At 47.2% G+C, this 6900-nt stretch overlaps 1 protein-coding gene across 3 annotated transcripts in view; it reads right to left on the bottom strand.

Moving 5' to 3' along the window:
* Otud7a (OTU deubiquitinase 7A) overlaps positions 1-5873 on the bottom strand; it is a 356745-nt gene extending 350872 nt beyond the window's left edge. For all 3 annotated transcript variants that reach the window (XM_040730948.1, XM_040730940.1, XM_040730942.1), the window contains exon 1: positions 5708-5873. The gene's annotated coding sequence lies outside the window, so the exon portion shown is untranslated. The remainder of the gene's footprint in view (positions 1-5707) is intronic.
* Positions 5874-6900: the final 1027 nt, after the last annotated feature.

The raw sequence follows: 6900 nt of genomic DNA on the forward strand, positions 1-6900 counted from the left end.
ATTAAACAGGAAGCCAAGGAACTTTCATTCAGCACAAGTGACAAAATTCACAGAGGACCTGTAGCCTTCTATGTGGGTCTCTGTCTCAGTCAAGCCCACAACAAAGAGTTGAGTAACATCCTCAAACACCAATATTGCAAGCAAATATGCTCAAGATGGAGTAGTTGGATGTATACCACCATCCCAGGAGAAAATGGCAAGCCCAGCCTGTCTGCAAGACCTGAGGCCACACTGTCTGCCATCACTATTGCCCTCCCTGGTATCTGCTATCAGGACTCCAACTTCAGGATGCAGGTCTCTTCCCTCTAACCTCCGAGTTCCTCCTGTGAAGGACTAATCAACTCTAAGAGCAGAAAAGAGTGTTCAGGAATGATCCCAATCAGCAAGGCTCTCTGGGTCCACTACTCATGTACCAGCAGCATCCACTAAAGGAGGCACAGCCTGAACCTCAGAGTTCACCATCCCCTCTAATTTCAAAGAATTTCAAGGACTGTTACAGAGATGCTTAATAAGAATTGCTCAGTTACAGAAGACCTTCTACTTTTTAAACTTATCACTCTTTTTAACCTTCTAAAAGAAAAAGCCAGTCAAAGCAATTCACCTAAGCAGTGTTTTGAGTTACAAGTTCAAACTGTGATGGAATCAATGAGCACAGGGGAGAAACTGGGCTAGAGTTGAAACACACACTCTTCTGGATATTTGATGGAGTTAAAGACTAAATAATTGTACTTAAAATTTTCCTTAATGGAAATGAGGTATAAAACTTTAGACTCATAAAGATAAAATAGTATTTTCTCTAAATTTGTCAAATACAAATAGACTGGATAGTGTAACTGTCACTTGGGCAGGTTTCTGTGCCTGTGTCAGGCAGCCTCCTTCCAAGTGTGCTTTTAAGCCCTGTCCAGTAAAGGAAGAACTTTGCACAACCGCATCAGTGTATGGGTAGCTATCCCAGAACCACATGAAAGTGTGGTACGCTAATAAAATGAATGAAATTGAAAAGACAAGAAATGAGTAGAAAATGTCTAATTCCATGTTTCATAAATCAAGCACAGCATCACACTCATCTATATCCATTCACTCATCACATTTCTATAGCATTGGTAAGAGAAACTAGGAAAGTATAAACTATGCTCAAATAGAAAATATTTTCTTGGGAGGAAAAACTCAATCCAGAACTTACGAAATGGTCTAGTTAGTTTAAAGTGAAAGAGTTGCACATAAGAGCTGTGCTAGCTTCAATGTGTGCTTTATTCCTAGAGCCAGTACTGGAATTGTGTGGAGTCCCTAGTTTTACAAGATAAGGGTTTGGGGACATGGGAAGCAAAGTGTTTCCCTCTGTCATGAGGAACCTGGGACATGATCAAGTCACAGAGTGGCTGGCTGAGAGTTGCTGCCAGATGTGTACTCTCAGCATCCTTGTGTTGACTCTTCTGCTTCTTAGTCCAGAGATGTCATCTACAAGTCAAATATACCTCCACCACACCGTCAAGGGGACAAGTTGCATCCAGCCCTTCCATAGGTTCATTTATTTTATTCTTCTCCCATACAATCTGGACTGCAGCTCCCCTCCCTTCACTCCTCCTATCTCCTCTCTAACCTCCCCTCTCCCTTAGATCTACTTCTCCTCCATTACCCTTCAGAAAAGAGCAGGCCTCCCAGGGCTATCAACCAAACACAACATAAGAAGATGCAATAAGACAAGGTACAAACTCTCTTATTTTAAGACGTTTATAAACCACTTCACCTGTCTATAACTATAAATGGTTAAAAAAAATTCTACCCTCAAGTGTAACAAAGGTGGCTTCTCCTTGCACTGTTTTGACATGTCTGTGGTAAAATCATCTACATTTTACACACAAACTTCCTGGAGACACAGCAGTCTATCAACAGGCAAATACTCTTTGTGGAGTTCAAAATATTTTTAAATGAATTATAAAAGAGACTTGTATGTTTTATTTCTACTTAAATGCCTGCAGGTTTCTGGATTCTAGCTGAGTAGAATTTTCTCTGGTCACCCTCAGTGGCAATAGCTTTGTAAGTTATTTGGTAACCTTTGTTTTTAATGTCTAGTGGCACTTTATCCATGGCCATCTATAGTGCCAAAGTAAAAAGCCTGGTCCAGCAGAAAGCTAAAAATTGTGACATTACCATTTGCCCCCTGGAAACCAGTGATTTGTTCTTCCAGGCAATTTCAAAGGAGTAGTGAGAATACTTAGTCAGGATACCTGAAGAAGTCGCTAGTGGGGTGTCCACTAAACTTTCCTTTCAAGGCACAAGAACGCCCTTTTGTAGGTCGGATCCATCAGGAATCTTTGGTGTTCAGTGACACAACTGTACCCTCAATAGTTATGGAAGACATGGGGCATGCCCACAAGAGCTCCCTAAGGTGAGCCTCAAGCAGACACTGACAGTCTGAGTTCACTGTCCATGAGGCACAGCCTCTCAGGGAACACATGGTTGAGTAACTGTAGGCACACATTACAGCCATAACAACCACATTAAGATGAAAAGTAGTTGCCAAACTTCTCCTGTTCTCATTTTCTAGGGGATAATGCTGAACATTGATTAAACATTTGCTTTTCTCCATCAGAAAGACCCTGAGACTAATAACTCTACCAAGGAAGGCAAGGAGGTTCACCTGGGAAGTGCCACAACACAGAGAACCAGGGTTTGGCCAGTCAGAAATAAACACCAGGGGCAATCATTATGGGTAGAAAGTTTCCAGCAGTGGCTCTAGTGGGCATTTATGTTCTCATCAGTACCCAGGACTGCATGTCCCTGAGGATGACTCTTCTCTCCAAAATAACATTCCTGAAATCAATGAATCCTCAGCCTCAAGAGGTACTAAGGACCATCAACCACCCTTCAAAGATGGGGGCAATTACACACATCTCACACTGAAGTGTGAGCTCTGTTTCTCTTTTAGATTGATTCACACTCATGTAGCTCAGGGTGGCCTTGAACTCACAGAGATCTATCTGCCCCTGTCTCCCCAGTTCTAGGATTAAAAGTGTGACCACAACTGCCTGTCCTCTATGGCTAACAAATGGCTTAGGTGTGTGGCTAAATAGTGACTCTGTGTGTGTGTGTGTGTGTGTGTGTGTGTGTGTGTGTGTGTGCTCTACCTAGTGTCTTAGCTCACAACTAGGTGTGTGGCTAACCAGTGGCTTATCTCTGCACTCTAATCTTCAGACAAACTTTATTTGTTAGATTACAAACAAAAATATCACCACACTGAAGACCTCTACCTCTGGTCACTCAGAAGCACATCTTCTCCAGTTTCCATTCCTTGGGCACACAGTGCGACACACACACACACACACACACACACACACACACACACACACACACACACACACCATACACTCTTGTAATCCCAAAAGTCTGGTAGAGGCTCAGCCAAGTCACATCTAGCACGCCCCCTGCTGGCCTGATTTGAGCTGACTCAGCCTTTATTCTATGGGACTAAATCATGGATGAATGACCTTAAAATCCAGAGGGACAGACAAAATGATATATGGTAAGGCAATCTGGGCTTCTCAGAAATGAAGGGCATAATACTCAACCTAAACACATTTCAAGTGTGTTCTCAAAATGTTACAGGAGATAAGTGACTAATCCCTAAAAAATCTAGAGAAAATAGTTGCTGTTATACATTCGTGAGTATTAAAGTAAATAAATAAAAATATGACTATTTTAACAGGTCTACAGGTGGAAACCATAGATACAAATGCCACCACAGTTTCAAAGATTCCATGTTCACATCCAAGAGCACTAAAACCACTCACCACTCAAGGCACTTTAAATACAGAAGGATCTTGACACTATACACAGCACAAGGCAACCTGTGTAAGAAAACCCACAGAAAAGCACTGCATGTGGTCAGCTTCACTACAAGACTTGCTCACTCAGCATGTCACTGTAAGTCTGACATTATCAAGAGGTCAGAGACTGTGACGTGCACATTGCTCTTGGTAGCTGTCCCCTCTCTTTCTCCAGCAGGGTCGGGGAACCTCAGAATTTACTTCCCAGGGGAACACCTGCTACTTAGAATCTAGGCATAAGTGAGATTAATACCTATCCAGACTCCACGAAGCAATGGGTTACATTCACTATCACCCTGAACAGCAACGACCCCCCACAGTAAACACTGTTTTCAGGGTTCAAATGCTTCCCATTTGTAGCCAAATTCAAACCTTCCTGTGGTTTATGGCATTAAATTCCTTGCAAATCCAATATGATCACACTAATAATTCAAGGCATCCTTCTTTTAACCAATTAGGAGGTGTCATTAATTATTAAATACAAAAACATCAATACTTTTGTCTCTTATTAGATATCATTTTGATACAATAGGCTTAAGTAGATGTTCAGAGTGTCTTGGGAACTAGCTTTCCTCTGTTCCCATAAGAGCCGATACTAATGGCACACTCAGATAATCAAATGATGGCTTGCTGCTGGCATTTGTAGAGGAATTTTTCCCCCAGAACTTGGTGTGCTGTGCAGATCTCTAGCTTTCACATTCCCTGAACGCTTTGGCGAGGTCTTGGGGTCTGGACACACAACGGCTGGAAGAGCCCTAGAAAAACCTTTGCGGTGGGGGACGGACCTCTCTCGGGCACACCCTAGAAGGGGATGTTGGAGAAGGAGGAACCCTGCAGATTCACCTGAAGCAATCAAGGCCTGCAGAGACCTAGGCCCCATTATCTGTCTTTGCTTGGACACCACATTAAATAGATCGTTGTTTTTTTTTTTTTTTTCTTTCTTTTAAGGTGTTTCTCCTACAGGTCACTTTCATTTACAGAGATAAGGCAAGGTGCAGGTGTGTACTACTCTATACGATGGATCTATATGCTCTGGACCAGCTGATTTCCAGACCTGTAGGGACACATTTCCTTCCAGTCACTCTTAAATGTACTAATCTTCAAGTCAACAGAATAAAAACTGCACTTATATGAGTTTGGGGGGTTTGAGCGCAGAGAGGCAAATCCCTTCGATGGCTAAGATTCTCAAAGAGCTGCAGTTGCTTGCACCGGTCGGGAGGAGGGTACACTTGAGCGGTTATGTCCAATGAAGGAAAGTTTTAGTTAATGATGACATCACTGACATCTCCCAAATTTAAAGGAGCACTTAAAGCACAACAGATTCAATTTTTCCCCTCCAGTGAGGAGATACTAGGGAAGGCCTCTGGGTTCAGAGCCAAATTGCATCAATCGTTTCGCGGCTGTCCAGCCAGACCCAAAGAAACCACCAGCGAGAGGTGCGCGGGGCCACGGTGACAAGCAGCCATAGCCCCCGTGCAAGCCAGCGGCATCGCGCGCCGCTCTGGACCGGCCCTGCCCTTCGGACCGCCGACGGGACCCCACGGACCGAGGGCCCAGTCCCCGCGCGTTTGTCATCACGTTCCAGTAGGGAACCGCAAAAAGGGCCAGGAGGCAGCTACCGGAGCCAGCGGGAGCGCCGCGCCCTGCCCGCGCCGGGTTAAAGCCGGAGCCGGTGGCCGTGGCGCCCACGGGATCCCAAACGGATCCCGCAATGCAGACGCGCAGCGAGCCCCGCGCCTTCCGCGCCCTGCGGCTCCGGCCCGCGCCCACTCTCCTCGCTGCCGAGGGCAGGGCGACCCCCGCGCCGCTCGCCCCATCGCACCTGCCCGTGGCGCCCGGCCCGCCGCCCTCCGGGCAGCACCGCGGCCAGCGCCGCTCACCTGCCGCGCCGCCCGCCGCTCCGCCCGCAGCGCCGCAGTCACCGCTAGCCGACTTCCATCTTCCCTGGCTTAGGGAAAACCAGATCAGCTGTTCCGCTTGCTCGCTAGCTCGCTCGCTCGCGCCCAGCCGCGGCCCCCTCCCCAGCTGCCGCGCGGCTCCCCGGGCCTCTCCTCCCCCGCCTTCCTGGCTACGCCGCGCTCCGCCCCCCCCCAGCCCCTCCTCTCCGCCCGCGGTCGCGCACAGCGCCCGCCTCCCGGCTCCGCCCGCGGCCCCGCGGCGCGCGCCCTGCCTTGACGTCACCACCTCCGCCTCGGCCCGCCCCCGCCGAGGGGGGTGCGGCCACGGGAGCGCGCGTGCTCGTAGCCACCGTTGGCCGCCGCGGTCGCGCGGAGCTCTCCGAGGACGCGCTAGAACCCTCTGTGTCCCAGAGCGCACGCGCTCCCAGGTTTGCCCCTTAGGATGTAGCCTTTAAGAGATGGATGGTCCTTGAACTGCTGAGAGCGCTCAGAGCGCTGCTTGCTCTTCCTGCGTCTCTTGGTCGGCTTTCACCTCTGATTTCTTCCTCTGTGCTGGCTCGCTTTTCCTAAGCACTCCTAAACTTGCTGGTCTGTTCTGCCTAGGCTCAGCTTCCCAGGCCGCTTTAACCTTCTCCTGTTTCTTTTCCCCTTAATAATATTTACATGACTAAGACATTTTCCTTGTCCTGATACCAAGTAGTGCCGCTGCTCTCTGCCCTCTGGTGTAAACCCTCTTGGTGTAGCTTTTACCTGTTAAGTTCAGAGCTGGGAGTATCCACATTCTTGGTCCCTTGTTCAAGAAATTGAAAGAACAATACACTAGGATTGCAAAGTAGCAGCAAAACTAAGTGCACCGCCATAGTACAGATCAGAAATACATACAGTCGAGTGATAGCGGGCCACATCAGTGAGCCCACTCAAAGGCCCTATTATTTGGAGGGTTCATTCTATGGGCTTTCAGAGAAGGAGGTATTTGGTAGCTAAAGGGTGTAGCATCAATGGTTCTCTGTTTTGATTGACAGAGCAGATTATGTAAACCGTTTGTCACTATGGAAGTCCTTTCCTGTAATGTGTTTGATTTTAATCTTATGCACAACCAACTATGCAGAATCACATGATGGTTCAGTAGCATATCCTTCCTAAAAGTTTACTAGGAATACACTTTCTTTATTGTG

Source organism: Mesocricetus auratus, unplaced genomic scaffold (assembly GCF_017639785.1).
Source record: "Mesocricetus auratus isolate SY011 unplaced genomic scaffold, BCM_Maur_2.0 Super-Scaffold_4256, whole genome shotgun sequence".
Classification (NCBI taxonomy): domain Eukaryota; kingdom Metazoa; phylum Chordata; class Mammalia; order Rodentia; family Cricetidae; genus Mesocricetus; species Mesocricetus auratus.